The sequence below is a fragment of the Sarcophilus harrisii genome, chromosome 1 (genome assembly GCF_902635505.1).
Source record: "Sarcophilus harrisii chromosome 1, mSarHar1.11, whole genome shotgun sequence".
NCBI classification, from domain to species: domain Eukaryota; kingdom Metazoa; phylum Chordata; class Mammalia; order Dasyuromorphia; family Dasyuridae; genus Sarcophilus; species Sarcophilus harrisii.
The window spans coordinates 390,020,932-390,044,743 of NC_045426.1; positions in this window are offsets into that span (position 1 = coordinate 390,020,932).

Below are 23,812 nucleotides of genomic sequence, written 5' to 3' on the forward strand. Positions count from 1 at the left end.
ATGTGAAGGATAATGATACTGCAGAAAAACTAATAAAATGGTAAATTTTCCCTACATTTATGGGGGGAATGGAATTTAATATCAATAATGATGTTGGCATAAGGCATTTTCTGGGGAATTGATGATCACCTTAGACCATCAACTTTTCTGACTGTTTATCAATCCCCAAGAAGTGCCCTCTTCTGAATTGTTGTTGTTTAATTCAATTATTTGTGTGTTGTTGGCATTACTTTGTGAATATTTTATGGTTCAATCTCACTCCCTGACTTTCCCCTCTGTCTCTTAAAATTTTTTCTAATAAAAACCTCTAGGTCAGTACACATGCATCAAAATATATTTTAAAATTTTATTTAAGAAATAAAATAGGTTCATAAATATGCCTGGATATCTTCATTATTTTAGGTGAAATATAAAGGTTTCAATATGCTTGGAGTCTATCTATCTATATACATGTATAAACATATATTTCAATATTTAAACATATATTTCAATAATATTCCCGTCCTACAAAAACCTGTGCTTTAATTGATGTGGTTATTCTCTCTAACAATGCATATTCCTCCATCATTTGGCTTAGTGTTTCAAAAAACTAAACAGCCCAGAAAAAATTACAAACCAACCAACAATTGATCATCTGGTAGCCAACATTCTGAAGATAAAGCTTTTCCTTGCATCACATCTTTCTAGTTTGATAAGACAATCTAGATCTGGAGTTCTTCTGGTAAAGGATTCACAAAGCTAATTTCATCTCCCTGTTCTGAAAAATTCATTCAAGATAATACATTATAATCATAAATTTTATTTGTTAGGCATCTTAATCCTTTAGAGATGTCCTTGTAGGAAAATATTAAAACTAATAAAATTGGGGTGGGGGAGTTGTGGCATATATATATATATATATATATACACCCACATAATGAGTATGTGTGTAATTCCACATATGTAGAATGTAAAGTGGGTAGGATCATTTTTTTTTGTCAACACTGGTACATTACAATGATTAATATCAATATCTAGATTTTGAAAAGAAAGTAATATGATACTTTAAAAGAAAGGAATATGATGAGGAAAAATTATATTTATCCCCATTTATATTTTCTTTCTAAGATAGTAACTTTAATATTCGCATTTTTTTCAAATTGCTAATTTCTTTCTATCTTTTCATCTACTATTTTAAAGTGCAAAAACTACTGTTTGATAAGCTCCTCTTCTGGTTTTAGACAATTCTTGATATGATTTGAGGAATATTGCTTTGGGGGAGAATTTGATTCCATGAGAAATAAGTTAATTCCTCTTTTCTTAGATTATTCAATATAGTCTTTCTCAAAAAAGTTACTTTATCATTTTTTGTCCTTTAATGTGACTCTTTTATCTTTTACATAATTTAAGAAAAAGGAAACCCTAACCCTGGTAGATGTTAAGAATTTTTTTTTAAAGGTGATACCAATTCAGCAAACAATAATGCTCTCCAGAACATTTTCTTTGCAAAACAATAAAAATCTCCATTGAAAAAATGCTGTTGAAGAAGTACAATATGTCAGAATTGTTTAAGTATAGAAGTTGGTCAATTTATACCTGTGTCACTTTTATTCCTCTAGCCTTGTCATAGACATTTGATCTCCTACTTCCATGTTTCATCATGAAAGATTGCCTTCCCTGGAATGCATTTGCTCTTGAATTTTTAGCTTCCTCGATACTCACATAGTGTTTCTTCCTTTAAAAAAGCTTTACTGATTTCTTTAGTTCAAGTGGTTTAAATATGTTTGTGTATTTATTTGATTGTGGGTATATGAATGAATCGAGTGGGGGTGGAATTTTGATTATCTGACAAAATTTATGAAAACTTTTTTTCAGAATAACAACTTTAAATGAATAAATTATATAGGATTACAAAGAAATTCATTTATTTAAAAATAAAGGCATATTTTCTCCCATTTCATTTCTCAGAATCTACAATCTGTCAAGGTCAAGATTCCCTACCTTAGTCTCTTTCTCTTCAAATTATTTTACATTTGTTTGTTTGGTTACAAGCTTATAACTCAGTAGACTGTAAGCTTCCTGAACTTACATATACTTCTCATTTTTTGTCTTTGTATATACAGCACTTAATTTTTTCATATATTATAGGAACTTAATAATTATTTGAATTAAAGTATGTTAAACTGTTTCTTATTACTACAGTTTTCTTCAAATACTACAAAAAGACAGCATGTGCCTTATTTTATCAACCAATAAGTTTCTGTCTTTTTTTCCTTGAATTTTTCTGGAAGAGCAGAGATTAAGACAGAAAGGAAAGTAAGAGAAACAATCTGAGTCTTCAGTAGCGAAGTAAAAGCACCATTCTTCTTTATCTGTCATCAGATTATTAAGTGTGGGTGCAATGATGTACATGAAAGACACATTTATACAGATATGTGCTTCCATTTGGCTCCTGAGGTACCACTAGGATTTTATGATTTAGTAATGTGTATTTTGATATTTTTTTTACTGCTTATCAGCTTTGAAAACTTCAGATGGTAAACATAAATTTATACTACATAATAAAGTTAAATTTATCCAAAGAAGCTATCTTAAAAATTTAAGATTTTGAGAAATGTAAAATATATTATTATAAATTATAATTATTCCACAAATATAATACATTGATTGAAATAAATTAATATTTATTTTATGGTGGGGGTGGATTAATATTATGGTGGTTGGAAAAGAAACTTCATTTGAGGTAATAAAGGGTATAAGAAGAATCCCTACTAACCTTTTAGTTTTCATAAAACATGAAGCACAAAGGCAGAACCATTCAAATCTGAATCTATATTTCTTTTTGTTGCACATTAAAATGTCTAATTCACAAATGCTGTGTTTTCTTAATAATATTAGTATTTTAAATGATGTGTCAAGGTTTCTATTATAAATGCCATTTTTGAGGGACTTATTTGGTCATAACATTAATTAACCTTAGACATTTTGTATCTGTATATGTGTATATGAGCATATATGTGTAAGAGCACAGAGGCTCATATTATTATGTTTTCACAAATACATGCATAAATGAAAACAATTACACATAAGTGCAATTTAGATAATTATCTTGTGTAGTAAAGAATCCAGAATGTATATTAGAGTGATAGTTTGACATATATTTGAATTGATTTCATTATAGCTCTAAAACATTTTCATTAAAATAATCTAGGGTAATCAATTAGTCCATAATAAGGGGTAATCACTGTTATTTATAAAGCATGTACAGTATGGCAATATCAGATTGAATATTATTTTGCTTCCTAGAATATGAACTCAGTCATATGGCTCTATCTTCTATTCAGGAGCAGTCCTTCACTTCCCACATGATATAATTCATTAAAGACTAAAGTGCTTCGTTGCATTAAGAGTTTATAGGAAGGGAAAAGGGAGGTATCTTGCACTTCCTATGAGAAATGAACATTGACATTTTCTGAAGAAAATGTAAATGGATTTCCTTAATTGGACTTCAGGCGCTGTGGCAATTAATAATAGATTGTGTCATAGTGAGGGCTTTGTTTGTATTTAAAGCAATAAATTACAATTATTAAATTTATATTTATTTCAAGTTAAACTCATTTGTAATTGACATGTTACTTAGCCTAAGGCTTTTAAGATCTTTTAGTGTAATTAAATTAATAGAAAGCTATAGATCACTGAATGATAAACAAACAGCATATACTTTAATACGACAGATATACAAGGAACAGGCCATGTAAGGAGATCATTATTATCTGTTTAGCTTCATCAAAATATTATTGGAGTAGAAGACAAGACATAAAAGAAAGTGTGGTGTGGTTTCCAATAAATAAATATTTTTCTTTTGACCATGTTTGATTACTCAAGTAACATTGTCACCAAGTTGAGTAAAATATTTATTAGGAACATCAGAAAGATTGCTTTATTTGAGATATTCTAAAAATCACATCCATTTAAAGATGCTACCAATGTTTTCTTTATTGATCAGGAAGGAAATTTAAAATGTTCTGCTATGTATACTCTCATGTCACACAGCTAGTAATTATTTAAGACTAGATCTGAACTCAGGAAGATCAGTCTTCCTAAAATCAGGGCCAGCTCACTATCATAAATGTTTTTTTTTTTAAACAAACAAAAAAAAGACACAAAGGACTATAGCTCATAATGGTAAGAATTAAGAAATCAATAATTTGTAGCCAATTTTATCTGCCAAGAAATTGGATCATAATACATCATGAAGCAGTTGATTAAATTACTAAAATAACCATTTCACATGTCACCTCAACTCTGCAAGATCAAAACTATTGTGGATCTATGTTCTTTGGCTGTTTAAGCTGGACATCAAACCCATTTTTTTCTTCCAGGAAAAATGTTCTCCATTGGGGAAACAACTCCTCTTACTATGAGTCTCCTTCAACTGATGGAATGAAGACTTTTCAACCTTATAAGATCAACTGCAAGTCTGGACATGTCTATTTCTTTTTTCTTTTTCTTTTTTAATAATTATAACTTTTTATTGGCAGAACCTATGCCTGGGTAATTTTTTACAACATTATCCCTTGCACTCACTTCTGTTCCAACTTTTCCCCTCCCTCTCTCCACCCCCTCACCCAGATGGCAAGCAGTCCTATACATGTTAAATATGTCACAGTATATCCTAAATACAATATATGTGTGCAGTCCTGAGCAGTTCTCTTGTTGCACAGGAAGAATTGGATTCAGAAGGTAAAAATAACCTGGGAAGAAAAACTAAAACGCAAAGAGTTTACATTCATTTCCCATTTTTCTTTCTTGGGTGTAGCTGCTTCTGTCCATCATTGATCAATTGAAACTGAGTTAAGTCTCTTTGTCAAAGAAATCCACTTGCATCAGAATTCATCCTCATACAGTATTGTTGTTGAAGTATATAATGATCTCCTGGTTCTGCTCATTTTACTTAGCATCAGTTCATGTAAGTCTCTCCAAGCCTCTCTGTATTCATCCTGCTGGTCATTTCTTACAGAACAATAATATTCCATAATATTCATATACCACAATTTACCCAACCATTCTCCAATTGATGGGCTTCCATTCATTTTCCAGTTTCTAGCCACTACAAACAGGGCTGCCACAAATATTTTGGCACATACAGGACCCTTTCTCTTCTTTAGTGTCTTTTTGAGGTATAAGCCCAGTAGTATCACTGCTGGATCAAAGGGTATGCACAGTTTGATAACTTTTTGAGCATAGTTCCAAATTGCTCTCCTCAATGATTGGATTCATTCACAACTCCACTAAAAATGCATCAGTGTCCCAGTTTTCCCGTATTCCCTTCAAAATTCATCATTATTTTTTCCTGTCATCTTAGCCAATCTGACAGGTGTGTAGTGCTATCTCAAAGTTGTCTTAATTTGCATTTTTCTGATCAATAGTGATTTGGAATACTCTTTCATATGAGTGGAAATAGTTTCAGTTTCATCATCTGAAAATTGTCTGTTCATATCTTTTGACCATTTATCAACTGGAAAATGGCTTGATTTCTTATAAATTAGAGTCAATTCTTTCTCTATATATATTTTGGAAATGAGGCCTTTATCAGAACCTTTAACTGAAAATGTTTTCCCAGTTTGTTGCTTCCCTTCTAATCTTGTTTGCATTAGTTTTGTTTGTATAAAGGCTTTTTAATTTGATATAATCAAAATTTTCTATTTTATGATCAATAATGATCTCTAGTTCATCTTTGGTCACAAATTTCTTCCTCCTCCACACGTCAGAGGGGTAAATTATCCTATGTTCCTCTAATTTATTCATAATCTCATCCTTTATGCCTAAATCATGGACATATTTTGATCTTATCTTGGTACATAGTGTTAAGTGTGGATCCATGCCTAATTTCTGCCATACTAATTTCCAATTTTCCCAGCAGTTTTTTTGTCAAATAATGAATTCTTATCCTAAAAGTTAGGATCTTTGGGTTTGTCAAACACTAGATTGCTATAGTTGACTATTTTGTCTTGTGAATCTAACCTATTCCACTGATCAACTAACCTATTTCTTAGCCAATACCAAATGATTTTAGTGATTACTGCTTTATAATATAGTTTTAGATCAGGTATAGCTAGTCTACCTTCATTTGATTTTTTTTTCACTAATTCCCTTGAGATTCTCAACCTTTTGTTTTTTCATATGAATTTTGTTGTTATTTTTTCTAGATCATTAAAATATTTTCTTGAGAGTCTGATTGGTATAGCACTAAATAAATAGATTAGTTTAGGAGTATTGTCATCTTTATTATATTTGCTCAGCCTATCCAAGGGCACTTAATATTTTTCTAATTATTTAAATTCCACACTTTATTTGTGTGGAATGTTTTTTGTAATTTTGCTCATATAATTACTGACTTTCCTCTGGTAGACAGATTCCCAAATATTTTATGCTATTTACAGTTATTTTGAATGGAATTTCTCATTGTATCTCTTGCTGTTGGATTTTGTTGGTGATGTATAAAAATGCTGAGGATTTATGTGGATTTAGTTTGTATCCTGCAACTTTGCTAAAGTTATGAATTATTTCTAATAGCTTTTTAGTAGAATCTCTGAGGTTTTCTAAGTATACTATCATATCATCTGCAAAGAGTGATAGTTTGGTTTCCTCATTACCTACTCTAATTAATTTAATCTCTTTCTTGATTCATTGCCAAGGCTAACGTTTCTAATACAATATTGAATAATAATGGTGATAGTGGGCAACCTGATTTCCACTGCTGATCTTATTGGGAAAGGTTCCAGTTTTTCCCCATTGCATATGATGCTTACTGACGGTTTTAAATAGATGGTTCTGACTATTTTAAGGAAAATTCCATTTATTCTTATCTTCTCAAGTGTTTTTATTAGGAATGGATGTTGGATTTTATCAAATGCTTTTTCTGCATCTATTGAGATGATCATATGTTTTTTGCTAATTTGGTTATTGATATAGTCAATTATGCTAATAGTTTTCCTAATATTGAACCAGCCCTGCATTCCTGGTATAAATACTACTTAGTCATAGTGTATTATCCTGGGGATAATTTTCTGTAATCTTGTTGCTAATATTTCACTTAAGATTTTAGCATCAATATTCATTAGGGAAATTGGTCTATAATTTTCTTTCTCTGTTTTCAACCTACCTGGTATAGGTATCAGTACCATGTCTGTGTCAGAAAAGGAATTTGGTATGAATCATTCAATCCCTATTTTTTAAAATAGTTTATATAGTATTGGAGTTAATTGTTCTTTAAATGTTTGGTAGAATTCACATGTAAATCCATCTGGTCCTGGGGATTTTTTCTTAGGGAGTTGGTTAATAGCTTGATCTATTTTTTTTTCCTAAAATGAAACTGTTTAGTCTATTTACTTCTTCCTCTGTTAATCTGGGCAAGCTATATTTTTGAAGGTATTCTCCCATTTAATTTAAATTGTCAAATTTATTGGCATAAAGTTGGGCAAAGTAACTCCTAATTATTGTTCTAATTTCCTCTTCATTAGTGGCAAGTTCTCCCTTTTCCTTTTTAAGACTAACAATTTGATTTTCCTCTTTCCTTTTTTTAATCAGATTTACTAAGGGTTTGTCTATTTTGTTGTTTTTTTTTCATAGAACCAAATCTTAGTTTTATTCATTAATTCAATATTTTTTTTTACTTTCAATTTTATTGATCTCTCCTTTTATTTTTAGAATTTCAAGTTTAGTGTTTGACTGGAGGTTTTTAATTTGTTCCTTTTCTAGCATTTTTAGTTGCAAGCCCAATTCATTGACCTTCTAGTAGGCCTCTAGAAACATGAAATTTCCCCTTATTACCGCTTTGGCTGCATCCCACACATTTTGGTATGACATCTCATTATTGTCATTTTCTTGGGTGAAGCTATTAATTATGTCTATGATTTGCTGTTTCATACAGTCATTCTTCAGTATGAGATTATTTAGTTTCCAATTAATTTTTGCTCTATTTTCCCCTGGCTTTTTATTGAATGTAATTTTCATTGCATTGTGGTCTAAAAAGGATGCATTTACTATTTCTACCTTATTGCATTTGAGTTTGAGGTTTTAAGTCCTAATATATGGTCAGTTTTTGTATAGGTTCCATGAACTGCTGAGAAGAATGTGTACTCCTTTCTGTTTCCATTTAGTTTTTTCCAGAGATCTATCATATCTAACTTTTCTAGTATTCTATTTACCTCTTTGACTTCCTTCTTATTTATTTTGTGGTTTGATTTATCTAATTCTGAAAGTGCAAGGCTAAGATCTCCCACTATGGTTTTGCTGTGTATTTCTTCTTGCAGCTCTCTTAATTTCTTTTTTAAGAATTTAGATGCTATACCACTTGGTGCATATATGTTTAATATTGATATTGCTTCATTATTTATGCTACCCTTTAGCAAGATATAGTGCCCTTCCTTATCTCTTTTAATTAGATCAATTTTTTTGCTTTTGCTTGATCTGAGATCAGGATGGCTACCCCTACTTTTTTGACTTCACCTGAAGTATAGTATATTCTGCTCCAACCTTTTACCTTTACTCTGTATGTATCTCCCTGCTTCAGGTGTGTTTCCTGTAAACAATTTACTGTAGGATTCTGGCTTTTAATCCATTCTGCTAACTGCTTCCTCTTTATGGAGGAGTTTACCCCATTCACATTTATGGTTAAAATTACCAATTCTGTATTACTTGCCATCTTGTTAAACCCTCTTTATGCTTTTCTCCATTCCTTCCCCCTTATCCTCCTCCCCAGTATTAAACTTGTGAGTACCACTTGGTTCTCACAGCCCTCCCTTTTTAGTATCCCTCCCCCCACTTTAGAGTTCCTCCCCCTGTCTTACTCCTTTTCTGCACAGATTCTGTATTCCCTTCCTCTTAGCTTGTTCCTTCCCTTTTCACTTTTCCCTTCCCACTTTTTAGTGAGGTGGGAGAAGTTTCAACATAAATCGAATATGTCTAAAATGTTTCTCTTTAAGCCAATTCTGATGGCAGTAAGATACGCACTATATTCATCCCCCTCCATTCTTTCTCTCAGATATATTAGGTTTCCTTTGCCTCTTCATGAGATGTAGTACCCCCACTTTACCCTTTTTCTGGTACAATTTCCTTTCCACCTCTAATTTCTAGAACAAGGTATACATGTATTCTTTATATATCTTTTTAGCAGAAATATAGTTCCCAAGATTTGTTTTTACCTTTTTACGTTTTTCTTGAGTTCTATATTTGTAGATCAAACTTTTTTGTTAAGTTCTGGTTTTTTCCATCAAAAATAGGTGAGAATCACTTATTTTGTTGAATGTCCATCTTCTTCCCTGGAAAAAGATGTTCATTTTCGCTGGGTAAGTTATTTTTGGTTGCATATCAAGTTCCTTAGCCTTTTGGAATATCATATTCCAGGCCCTTCAATCCTTTAATGTGGACGCTGCTAGATCCTTATTGTGGTTCCTCTATATTCGAATTGATTTTTTCTAGCCGCTTGCAGTATTTTTCCTTCATCTGATAGTTCTGGGATTTGGTCACTATATTTCTTGGTGTTTTGATTTTAGGATCCCTTTCAGTAGGTGATTGATTAATTCTTTCAATGTCTATTTTATCCTCTGTTTCTATGACTTCTGGGCACTTTTCTTTGATAATTTCCTGGAAAATAGTGTCCAGGCTCTTTTTTTCATCTTATTTTTCAGGGAGTCCAATAATTCTCAGACTGTCTCTCCTAGATTTATTTTCTAAGTCTGTTGTTTTCTCAAGCAGGTATTTGACATTTTTTCCCCATTGTTTCATTTTTTTCATTTTGCTTGACTGATTCTTGGTGTCTCCTCGAGTCATTCAATTCCATTTGTTCCATTCTGATTTTTAATGAAGTATTTTCTTCACTCACTTTTTAAATCTTTTTCTAATTGTCCAATTAATTTTTAAGTGAGTTGTTTTGTTCTATGGAATTTTTTTTCCATTTCACCAATTTTATTTTTTAGAGAGCTATTTTCTTTTTCCAGTTCACTAATCCTATTTTTCAAGGATTTGGTTTTTTAATCTACTCTGTCTTTAAATGAGTGGGATGATTTCTCCAGACTCTCTTGCCAAACCTTCCTTTCCTTTCCCCATTTTTCTTCTAGCTCTCTTGTGAGAGCCTTTTTAATTTCTTCTATGAGAGTCATCTGTGTTGAGGATCAGATGATATCTTCTTTTTTGGATTCACCTGGAGACAGTCTGTTTTTAATCTCCTCAGGATTTAGAGTCTGCTCTCTATCCATATAGGAGTTATCAATGGTTAAGGTCCGTTAAATTTTTTTGCTCATTTTGTCAGAGAAGAGTTAAAGAAGACAAACTAGAAAAAAAAAAAAAAAACAAAAACAAATGGAATCTGCTTTTTGTTTTTTTTTTTAGGGGGGAGGAAGGGTGGATGGGTGGTTTTACTGAGTTTCTTCTACAGACTGCAGGGAGGGAGAATAGGAAGGGGGGTGGGCAGCAGCGAGGCACTAGCAGGATAGCACTGATTGTGCTGCACCTGTGCTCTGAGACTCTGAGAGTGTGCTGAGACACTGTGTGTGTGTGTGGGGGGGGGGGGGGGGTAGTGGCTAGGCTCCGAGAGACTCTAGCTGTTAGGGGTTATATTCTTTACCCCCTGTGTTTTTAGCTTCTCTGCTTGTCTACTGGCTTGCTGCCAGGGCAAAGTATCCAATACTGTAGTAAAGCTCTCCTGGCAGAGACAGCCCAGATCACATCCCAGCCCTGCTCAGCTGTGAGCTGCCTGCCATGCTCTCACTGCTGCCACCTGCCCTCAGCCTGAGCCCGATCTAAAACCATCGGCACCTGATCTAAAACCGTCCCCACACTCGAGCAAAAACAGACCTTTTTTGGTGAATTTCAAGGATGTCTTCTCTTGGTAATTATTTGTGGGATTTTTTTTCAGTCAAGTATTAATTCCGAGGCTTGTCATGAATTAAATTCTTGGAGAAAACACGGAGCTTAAGCAGATGTGTGCCTCCTCTCCACCATCTTGGCCAGAAGTGGACATGTCTATTTCAAAAATAATTTTTAGTCACCTACTCAGAAAAGTAAATACAAAATTGAAAACACAGGAAAAAACCTAGTTACAAGCTATCCTAGTTGAGGCCTATACTCTAGTTGCCATGCAGAATAGCCCCTCCCTCTGAGTGAGAAGGAAAGATAGCCATGTATCCCTCTCTCTGTCTTGGCAAATCTACTGAAAGAGAAAATTACTTTCCTTATGGGATAGTTAAGAGAAGAGAATCTACCACAAACTCTGTTTTAATGGACAAATCACTACATTCTTGTCATCTGGCAGGGGAGGAGTAAGAGAATTCCAAAGTACCCAGTTCCTTGAGTTCTGATTCATACAAATTAACAAAGAGAAGCAACCAATGCTATTTTCTTCCCCAATGTGCCCAAGTACCACACCAGTGCACACATGCCCATATTAAGAAAGGGTTGTTTTCACTTATCTACATCAAGTCCTACTGCATGACACATATTAAATATTACTTAAAGCAAGAGAGTTCCCATAATTCCTGATTTGGGTTTTTATTTTCCCTAATTGAAAATTCATGATCTATATTCTCTTTCAGTATTTTAATGCTTGTTATTTTCCCACCTAAAAGAAGTCCCATAAGGATAGAGACTACATTGTATTCTCTTTTAATCTCCCATGGAACTGAGCAATTTGTTGGAAAAAATATGAACTGTGTGTATTTATGTGTGTGTATAAATATATCTATACACACATACATAGACATGTATATAGGCATATGTAAACATATTCATTTAACATACATGTACACTATAACACACGGAAGTGTGTGTGTGTGTGTATGTGTGTGTGTGTGTATGTTGAATATCTCTGGCAGAATAATGAAGGAATGTGTTGTCTTTCTTACAAGAAATTTAGATTTTGCCTATGTATTAATTTATTTGATATGTAGAGAATCTGAGGCATATGACCATGCTGACCTACCCCATTTTACATTTTTATATTATTACATTTTGGTTAAAATAATATACATATATAGAGAGAGACTTAGTTGTAAAGACAGTTTCAAAGGAAAAAAAATATCTCTATGTATGGATAGTTTGGTGGATTATGGGATCACTGAAGATTTCTTGAGAGAATGTGGGGAAATAAGTACACTAATACACTGTTGGTGGAGCTGTGTACTATCTGGATTATTTGTATAAATTCAAATAATGCCTAAAGGATTATAGAACTGTGTATAACCTTTAAGCTGGTAATAATGCTACAAAGTTTATACCCCAAGGAAATAAAAAAAAATTAAAAGGACTCATGTCCTTTTATTTATACTATCTTTTTATTGTGGCAAATAATTGGAAATTGATAGGATGCCCATCAATTGGGGAATGTTTGAAATGAAATACTATTTTTGTAAAAAAAAAAAAAAAAAAAAAAAAAAAAAGGATGATTTCATTAAAAAGAAAACAAATAAATTGGGAAGACATGAAATGCTTCAAAATGAAATTAGCAAAACAAGAACACTATACATTGCAATAGTGATATAGTAAAGATAAACAACTGTGAAAGACTTAGTAACTCTGATCAAAGAGAGACATGATGGCTTCAGAATGCAGATTGATACAAATTTTTTTCTTTCTATTTTTCTTTTATTTTTTAAAACATGGTTAATACGGAAATAAGTTTGGAACATTATATATTTATAATGGATATTTTTAAATTAAGTAAAAAAAATAGTCATTAGTTTCCTTGACAAAATGATTTTCTATATTTGTTAATCAATTTTAGTAATTAAATAATGAGATCAGTATAGAAACTCAGACAGGAAGAAAACTGCATCACATATATTACTAGAAAATGGTAGAATAGGAGTAGTTGGGTAAACTTAAATCTATATTTTAGGAAGATAAATAACTAGAAGTTTACCAATGGTACAACTTTTTTTTCAGAGACTGCAGTGGATAAAGAGTTTACTTGGGAATCAAAAAAAGATAGATTAAAATTCTGCCTTTAGCATGTACTTATTATGTGGCCATAGATACCTCATATCACTTCTAAGGAATCCAGCTCTCTAAATACTCTCAATTAAAGATGTTTCCTTTAATCAGATGTTTTCCTTCTAGGAATTCCTCCTACTAAATAAACCACCATTCCAGATAAAATAAAATAGGATATAATTTTTAAGTTCCTTTTAAATTGTCAATTCCCAATGTTTATTGTGCTCATCTATTCTCTAGAATTTAAGATAAAACTTCCATCACAGAAGAGCTAATGTGCTATAAATAAGTCTTGGCCCACATGCTCATAGTCAGAATGTTCTATCAGTCTCTCAGAGTTTTAGCGCACATTAAGGAGATATGGATAGTTCCTTCTGAACTTTCTCTAGTTTAAATATCCATTGATTGTGTTTCCTTACTTATTTTGGGGCCAGAAATTCATGTCCCAATTCTACTTAGTTAATTAACTTTGATTATACACATATGTATAAAAATCATTCTATACATATTTATTTAATAATTTTTTCTCTTAATGCAAGATAGCATCTTTTTCATATCTACTTTATAGTTAATCTGGGTATTTAAATACTCAAAATAATTTACTTACTCAAAAGTTATTCTTAAAACAATACTGATATTACTATAATACAATGCTCTCTTGGTTATTCGCATTTCAATTTTCATTATTTTGGGGAAGTCTTTCTATGTTTTTCTAAGATCACCAAATTCATCATATCTTATACTATAGAACTATTCCTTCATAATCATGTACCACAACTTATTCAGCCGTTGCCCAACTGACAGACATTCCTATAATTTCCAGTTCTTTGCCACCACAAAAAAAAGTTGCTATAAATATATTAGAACATATAAGTTCTTTTTCTTTTTTCCTAAATTATCTTTGTAAATAGACCCAGGAATGATATTGCTGGATCAAAGATACAGAAAATTTGTTAATTTATTGGGCATAATTCCAGATTGTTCTCAAGAATGTTTGGATCAGTTCACAATTCCACCAACAATGAATGTGTCCCAATTTTTCCACATTCTTCCAACATTTGTTGATTTCCCCATCAATAATTTTAACCAATCTGATCATTGTAAAATGAAATCTCTTGTTTTAATTTGCATTTCTCTAATCAATGAGTTAGATAATTTTTATATGACTGTATATTGTTTTGATTTTTTTATCTAAAAACTGCCTGTTCACATTGTAAGAAATAGGTTTCTACAAGATGTTGTAAGTATCAAGGTAATGTAGGATAAAAAAAAAAAAAACACTATTGACTTAGCTTTAAGAAGAAAGAAAGAACTAGTCTAATCACAAAGTCTTGATAAAGGAAGCTAGGCTAGAAATTGGCTTAAACCATCCAGGATCAATGACTTGGGGACAGCTTTCCTTCATTGATCTTGCTTAATAAGCTCATTGCATATTATCTGACACACCTTGAGGGTGACAATAGTTGCCATTTTTTAACATGGGATATATGACTAGGAAGGGAGAACATGTCAAGGAGCAACATGTAAGAGATGGATGAGAAAGACTATAAACTAGAAGAACTCTAGGCAACCAGAACTTTGAAAGGAAGAGTGGGATTAACCTTTGAGTATAAAAGCTTATTCTCCTTTCTATATAGAGTTTTGCATAGAATTTTTTTATACTCATTACTGCAGGAGTTTATTAAAAGTTCAAACTTCCTCACTTATTCTGAGATTATTCATTTATTGCATCCTTTGGGGGATTTAGAACTTTATTTATAACCGCATCAATTCAGTTTATATTTGAACTAAAGCACAAATTTGCTGAATACTCTATTTCAATTTTTTCCCTGAAAATCAATGAATACTATATCATCATTCTTCTCCCTGCCAACCCTCAGTCATGTTTCAATATGCCTCATCTCAAAAAAAAATTCAGATTTTAAACTTTGTTCTCACCTTTCCCATGGAGATTAGTTATAATTTTTATTATCACCTCCTTCTTGCAATCAGGAAACAAACATTCAATTTTGTGTTAGCTGGCTCTGCCTTCTTAGCCTATTTAGGTCAGCAAATAAATTGCTCCATTATCATTTGATTAAAACTTGGAATGGATTAAATTGAAACCATAATTTAAATGATTGGTAATATGGGATTGAATAATACAAATAAGTAATAATTCTTATATGCATTGGAATGTGATCATTAAAAATTGAATGAGAGATATTTCTCAAGTGCTAAGCACAAATGGATGAGAACAAATGTTGTTTAATATTCTTAATAAAAATGTGGAATGCAAGTAAAGAGATGAATTTTTATTTTAAATGTGAGAATCTGCCTAATTATGTATTAACCACCTCAGTCTTGTTATGTTTATGTTGGACCTGCCAGTTCCTCCTTTGAGTTCAGATCAGCTCTGGATTTCATCCCTGTAGAACACAATGATCTGGATTCTTGGATTGGTTTCTTACTTACATTTGGAAAATGAATCTCAAATTTTCTCTTGGTCAGAGAATGGAGGGGTTCCTCTCCACAATGATGCCTAATGGATAAGTTGTAAGGACAGGTATTAGATCTTTATAATGTGAAAAATGAATGACTAAAAACATCGCTGAAAAACAAAAGGAAAAATGTGGACAAAGGATAAGTGTTCAAAGAGTTCATTGTCCCATTTATGTAATTTGTGGTAAACCTCAAATGGGATGCCTAACATTTTATTTTCGAGAGCATAGAACATTTCACAATATTACAGAGATGATTATAATGTAGCCAGTACAGCAAATGAAACCTTGACTTTTTAAGTAATGTTATGTCAGATAAAAAAAGGTTCTTGTGCTTTCCCAATGTCTTCCATAAATCAAAAATCTCACTTAATTTTCCTTGGGTGTGTCTAGAGAGGTATTTGAACTTTAGCTACTTCTCTGAGATGCTTTGGAAAGCAATTAATAATTTTGCCAATCTAAAGGTATGTCCCGTATGGGCTTTCACAAATTATTAGGATGCAAGTTTCTCTATTAAAAGGTCAATTTGCTATGCAAAATATGTGTACAGTATTTACTATTATAGGGAAAATACATGAGTATCATCTTTATAAGTAAAAAAAATGTAGCATATATTTGGCATTTGGCAAATAAGGAAAGTGAATTCTAAAATGATTAGGAGATTTGTTCAGGTATCTCATGTACTGAAATATGTGGCAGAAAAGAGACTCAAATAAGTCTCCTCAAAATTCTAATCCAGCATTATTTCCTCTGCCTTGTCTCGTCTGCTTCAACCTTGATGTAATAAGTTGTTACTGCACATTTTTACCATAAAATACTAGTATCAGAAAATCCTAAATCATAATTTAATTAATATATTCAACTAATATGGAAACATTTTTGAAAAATACTCTTTTGTTGGAAACTTTCAAGTTACTTGTCATCTGCAAATGCAGCAGATATGCCACTTTTCAAAGTGTTCTAATAATCCCTTGTAGATGTATGAATTACCATACTTGTAATTAAATGGAAGACTCAACCAATGGCAAATCTTCCTCAGGAAAAGATATAGTTTCTTCATTTTTTCTACATTGTACATTGTCAGCATAAACCAAGATAACTTTCAATAGAAAACATCAATTCTAAAAGAAACACATCTCAAACATGAATATCTCATTCTGTTAAGGTGAAAGTTTAATATGGGATTATGCTGTACAGAAACCAATATAAACACTCCATGTTTCATTTGACTGTAGTACAGTTATCCTGAAAATAAATACATTGTTTTTGAAAATTCTTTCTTGGGAGAGTATGGAGAAGAATAAAGAGATTGATGTTTAAAGAACCAGTATGGTATTTGTAATTTTATATAAAAACTAGTGACTTGTATTTTTCATTTCAAATAAAGAAGATAGTTTATGAAATTGATTTTGGGAGAAAATGTGCATAGTTGTGACTCGAAGTTTGAATAAGATAATTCAATTCATTTCAATATGTAAGTATCAAGATGCATAATTGTTTGAAAAAGGAATAAGCAAAACTAGTAAAAACAACAAAGTCTTTGTCTTCATGGAACTTATATTCTGTGGAAATATTTATGGTCATATATGCATTAAAATCACTGATACTCAGAAACATGTGCAACTTTATCAAAATAATTGTTTTGCATTGTTCTTTAGCATTTAAGATTTTTAATTACTTGATCCCATTTAAACTTTGCATCAATCCTGTGAGTTAGATAGTAAAATAATTATTATTTGACTTTATATATTATAATTTTTCCAAGTTTGAAATTCAACAAAGCTCAGAAGCAAGATTTGAATGCATGTTTGCATGGTGTTAAATGAACATCATTTTGAACATAACTGCACTATTCCCAATATTTACTCACTTCCTGGTCACCATTAAACCAGAAAATTAGAGGATAAAACCATTATCTAGTGAACTATGTAATAAATAGAAAGGACATTAGAAGTTAGAAGACACGGGAAAAAAAAGATCAGGAGAACCAGTGAAAAGGAAAGAAAACATATTTTCATATATTTGATATACTGATTGTTATCTTGTTTTTTTCCTCTAACAAATATAAAGGTTGCCACATATAGATATAGATATAGATAATAGATATATGAACATATCTGTATATATGCATGCACATATATATGTTTATGTGTATATATTTGGACACATAAATAAATAATGTGCTTAATTCAATTAAAATCATTTTCCTAAATACTGAGAAAACACATTTATTATAATTATGATTGAGAATATTATTTTAGAGAATAGTAAGGGGCATACAGTTAAAAGATTTGTTATTTCTACAAGACTGCTTATGCTCATATGTTCTTGTATTTATAAAATATGATTAATATATAAAGGGAATTCTTTAAACACACATAACCTCAAAGTAAGTAAAGTCCATTTTATTCTAGGGTAAACTTTGTGAAAACAAGTTCAGAAACAGAGATGAATATGCTATTTCATTCATATAGGATATGATAAGAAACCTCCCTCTGCCAATGTAAATTAAAATGTTCTCTCCATTTTGTCATAATTTGTAATAGGGAATTTTCTGGAGCTCTAAGATACTTGTCCAGTTCACTTGTCCAGTATCACAATTAGGTGGTACAGTGAATAAATATTGGACTTAATAAGAAATACCTGAGTTCATATATTGCTTCAGACACATACTAATTGTATAATTTTGTCAAATCATGTCCGTTTGCTTCAATAGTAAAATGGGGATAATAATAGCACCTCTCCCTTAGAGCTGTTATGAGGATCAAATGAAATATTCCTAAAGTGCTCTTCAAAGATGGTTAATGACATCACAAGTGAAATCTTGACTCATGCATGACTGGATTTTAGTAAGCAGAGTTGTACACAGTCACAGTAAATTTTTACTTGTCCAGAGTCACTGAAGTCCAGTGGCAAAAGTGAGGGATAAATGGCAATGGTCCAGGAAGCAATGAAGACCTTAGCATATTCTATGCTTGACCAAGCTCTAAGTCCTCCATAATACCTGCTTCAGCCACCTTTGTGGCCACGGAACAAATTATTCTCATACATTCATCTGATAGAAGAAGTATTCTGCTTGAAGAAGATACCCTCCATGATGGGTTTGAGACCTGTATATTGTTCTCTTTTTGAATGATCCCTTCTGGGAAGAAGGTTTATCGAAGTACATGCTGTACATCCAAGTGACAGTTGTAGAACAAAGGCAGATGACTAGCCATAAAAAAGGTTCAGTAAGTTATCACAGTAGGTTCTAGTCCCCAATGAGTACCCCACATGTCCCATTGCTCCTTGTTAATATTCTCATAAGTATTATATCCTGTTTTGATGTCTCTGATGAGAATATTCACATTTGAGATCTATCCATATCACCCTAACTAATTTTATGTTCTGTTACAGCTTCCTAGACTTGAAGCTAATTCTCTAATCATTGTGAAAACACTGCCTTTTGTACTAAAATGTATCTGAATCAAAAGGAATTATAACTTTTTAAAGCCCTGTATTACATAACAAAGACCCAGAAGGGATCTTAGAATAGTCTCCAACTAGCTCAGTTGTTCTCAAATTCTAAACTCATATAAGTTTTTTGGTTGACACAGAGTCACTGCAAGCAGGACTCACATCAATATTCACATCTATTTACATATCTATTTTACATATGCTATTTTGAAAGAGAAAAGCTAGATGAAGGATCACAAACAAGTTGATTGGAAACTCATGACATTTCAATGAGGCGATGACTCTCCCTAGAAGGCATCAGCATTTCATTAGATAATTAAGCAAACATATCTTCTACATATTGTATAAATAATATTGGAAACATATTTGAATGTGAGCTCTTTTAGGGTAAAAATTGCTTCTTTTTTTTTGAATTTGTATCATGAGCCATGAGCACAATACCTCATAGTATTGGCAGTTGGAATAATACTACAAATAAATAGTCATGTAATAAATGCTTATATGAGCAATAAATTTAATTATATATATATATTACTATTTCCTTATGTTCACACTAAAACTACATGAAAAAATTATCTAATATCCTTAAATATATTTCTTCCTTTCTGTATTTATTTTGTTTTTTTTTCTGAAAGCACCAGTGATCCCCAGATCATATAAAATTGGCTAATTTCATATTTTAATAACATATTCTCATTTTATATGTAGTTGTCTGTGATGACCATGCTAGCACCCAGGAGACCCCAGAATCAGCTGGAGTCAGGATAAGCAAAAATCTCTAGTCTTTATTCTTGGTCTTTAGACACAGGATTGAACAGGATGGAAGCAGAATCTCTGAAACTGCCTTCTCCTTTATCTACCGCCAAGAAGTGACTCTGGCTAGTCTTACTCCACCCCCTAGTCCCTCCTACAATTCTCTGTATACACCAATCATTGAGACAGTACAGATAGTGGAAAGGACCATTTTCCAAGCATATGCCCATAGAGTATTGTCCAATCAGTAATTAGCCTTAAGTGCTCGACAGTCATGACTTAGATGCATCGACTTAATAGTTGTAGCCCTCTACAGTTGTCTTCCTTCTTAAAAACTTTTGATTTTCAAAACTGCACACAGATAATTTTTCAACATTGACCCTTGCATAGCCTTGTGTTTCAGGTTTTCCCCTCCTTCTCCACATCCCTTTCCCTAGATGGCAATCAATACATGCTAAAATATATGTTAAATCCAATAGGTGTAAACATATTTATACAAGAAAACAAAATGCAAGAGAACAACATCAAAAAGATTAAAAATGTTAAATTGTGATGCAAATTCAATTCCCACAGTCCTCTCTCTCAGTATAGATAGCTTTCTTCATCACAAAATCATTGGAACTGTCATCAATCATCTCATTGTTGGAAAGAGTCACATTCATCAGAATTGATCATCATATAATATTGATGTTGCCATGTACAATGATCTCCTAGTTAGGCTCATTTCACTTAGCATAAATTCATGGAAGTCTCTCCAGGCCTCTCTGAAATCATACTACTGATCGTTTCTTATAGAACAATAATATTCCATAACATTCACATACCATATCTTATTCAGTAATTCTCCAACTAATGGGCATCTATTGAGTTTCAAGTTTTTTTGCCATTACAAAAAGGGCTGCCACAAACATTTTTGCACATATGAATCCCTTTCCCTCCTTTCAGATCTCATCGGGATGGATACAAGCCCAGAAGAAACACAGTTGGATCAAAGGGTATGCACAGTTTGATAACTTTTTGAGGTTCCAAATTGCTTTCCAGAATGGCTGGATCCATTCACAATTCCACCAACAATGCATCAGTGTCCCAGTTTTCCCACATCTCCTCCAACATTCTTCATTATCTTTTCCTGTCATCTTAGCCAATCTTAGAGATGTGTAGTAGTGTCTCAGAACTGTCTTAATTTGCATTTCTCTGATCAATAGTGATTTAGAACATTTTTTCATAAGATTAGAAATGGTTTTAATTTGAAATCTGAATCCAATCATCTAAAATTTTTCTGTCCATATTCTTTGACCATTTGTCAACTGGAGAATGGCTTGAATTCTTATAAATTTGAGTCAATTCTCTACATATTTTAGAAATGAGGCCTTTAACAGAATGCTTAAATGTAAAAATATTTTCCCAATTTATTGCTTCCTTCTAATCTTGTCTGCATTAGTTTTGTTTGTACAAAAACTTTTAAAATTAATATAATCAAAATTATCTGTTTGTTTAATTATGAGCTCCTTCTTCTTTGGATACAAATTCCTTCCTTCTCCACAGATCTGAGAAATAAATTATCCTATGTTCTTCTAATTTGTTTATAATATTACTCTTTATGTCTAAATCATGAACCTATTTTGACCTTATCTTGGTATATGGTGTTAGGTGTGGTTCAAAGCATAGTTTTTTTCATACTAATTTCCAATTGTCCCAGTAGTTTTTGTCAAATAGTGAATTCTTATCCCAAAAGCTGGGGTCTTTGGGTTTGTCAAACATAGATTGCTATAGTTATTGCCTATTTTGTCCTATGATCCTAACCTATTCCACTGATTAACTACTGCATTTCTTAGCCAATACCAAATGGTTTTGATGACCACTGCTTTATAACATAGTTGTAGGTATGGCACAGCTAGGCCACTTTTATTAGCATTTTTTTTCATTAATTCCCTTGAAATTCTTGACCTTTTGTTCTCCCAGATGAACTTTGTTATTATTTTTTCTAGGTTTGTAAAATAATTTCTTGGGAATTTGATTGGTATGACACTAAATAAGTAGATTAATTTAGGTAGAATTGTCATTCTTATTATATTCCTCTGTCTATCCATGAGCACTTGATATTTTTTCAACTGATTAGATCCAACTTGATTTTTGTACAGTGTTTTGTAGTTGTGTTCATATAGTTCCTGACTTTCCCTTGGCAGATAGATTCCCAAATATTTTATACTATAGACAGTTATTTTTAATGGAATTTCTTTTTGTATCTCTTGCTGCTGGACTTTGTTGGTAATATATAAAACTTCTGATAATTTATGTGCATTTGTTTTGTATTCTCAAACTTTGCTGAAGTTGTGAATTGTTTCTAGCAGTTTTTTAGTTGATTCTCTAGGGTTCTCTAAGTATACCATCATATAATCTGAAAAAAGTGATACTTTGGTTTCCTCATTACCTACTCTAATTCCTTTCATCTCTTTTTCTTCTTTTATTGCCACAAAGCTAATATTCCAATTGTCATTCTTATGCTACACATTTACCTAAATTAAAATTAAGTGTGAGACAACAGATCAATTGGGAACAATCCACCATAAAATAGTTCCAGTCCACATTTCCATATCATGTCTGGAAAATCTGAAGGCTGGATTTGTTTAGAGTGTCTTACACCTCTGTTCACAGTGCCCATAATTATCATATTACCACCTTTCAGATGGAATTTCCTGTTCTTGAGTATGTTCCTGGCCCTGGGAAAATAACTGTTCTGGTTCTTTTGGTATACTGGGAGCACTGACTAGTTAGACAGATTGCATGTAGTTTAAATATTTGGTGAATGACTCCTAGAACCCTGAGTCACTAACAATTTCATTAAAAATATTAAACTCACTTCTGTTGTTCTTTCCCATTTGCTTATGATACCTAATGACATGCATCAATAAGAAACAAATGTCTTCCAAAAAAATTTCTTTAAATGATTAGAGAAAATATAACAAAATTCATCTGCAAGCACAGAAAAACAAGAATATCAGGAGAATTAATGGAAAAACCAAAGCAAAAGAAAGTAGCCTAGCAATACCAGATCTCAAACTATATTTTAAAGCAACACTCATCAAAACTATTTAGTATTGTCTAAGAAATACAGTGGTGAATCATTGGAATAGTGATATACAAGAAATAGTAGAAAATGTCTACTATTAAAAAAAAAACAAAACTAATATTTAGGGGCAGTGAGGTGGCTAGAACATCAGCCCTATAGTCAGGAAGACCTGAGTTCAAATCTGGTCTCAGACAATTGATACTTCCTAGTTGTGTGATCTTGGGCAAGTCACTTAATTTCAATTGCCTCAGCAATAAAATAAACAAACAAACAAACAGAACAAAACTTACTATTTGATAAACTCCCAAACTCCAACTTTTGGAATAAGAATTTACCACATGACAAAAACTGCTGGAAGAAGTGGAAAATGGTATGATGGAAACTAGAAATAAACCAACATCTCATACTGCATACCACACATACTACACACTAAGATCAAAATGGATATATGATTTAGGCATAAAGGATAATACCATAAGCAAATTAGAAGAGCAAGATCTATGAAGAAGGGATGAATTTATAACCAAGCAAAAAATAGGAAACATTAGAAGTAGAAAATGGATAATTTTAACTACATTAAATTAAATAGATTTTGCACAAACAAAAAACCAAGCATCCAAAATTGTAATGAAAGCAGAAAGATAGGAAACAATATTTATAGCCAGATTTCTGATGAAGACCTCATTTTTCAAATATATGGAAAATGAGTGAAATATTTAAGAATACAAGTCATTTCCAAATTAATAAATGCTAAAGGATATAAAGAGGAAGTTTTCAGATGAAGACATTAAATCTTTCTATAGTCATATGAAAAAGATGTTCTAAATAATTCTTAAAGAAATGCAATTGAAACTACTGTGAAGTACTATGTCATACCTATCAGACTGGTCAATATGACACAAAATTAAATGATAAATGTTGGAGAAGAAGTGGAAAATAACGACATTAATTCATTGTTGGTAAAATTGTAAACTGATCCAATCATTTTGTAAAACAGTTTGGATCTATGTCAAAAGGTCAATCAAACTGTGCACCCCAGAAATTAGGTCTGTGTCTCAAAGATATAAAAAAAGGGAAAAGGTCA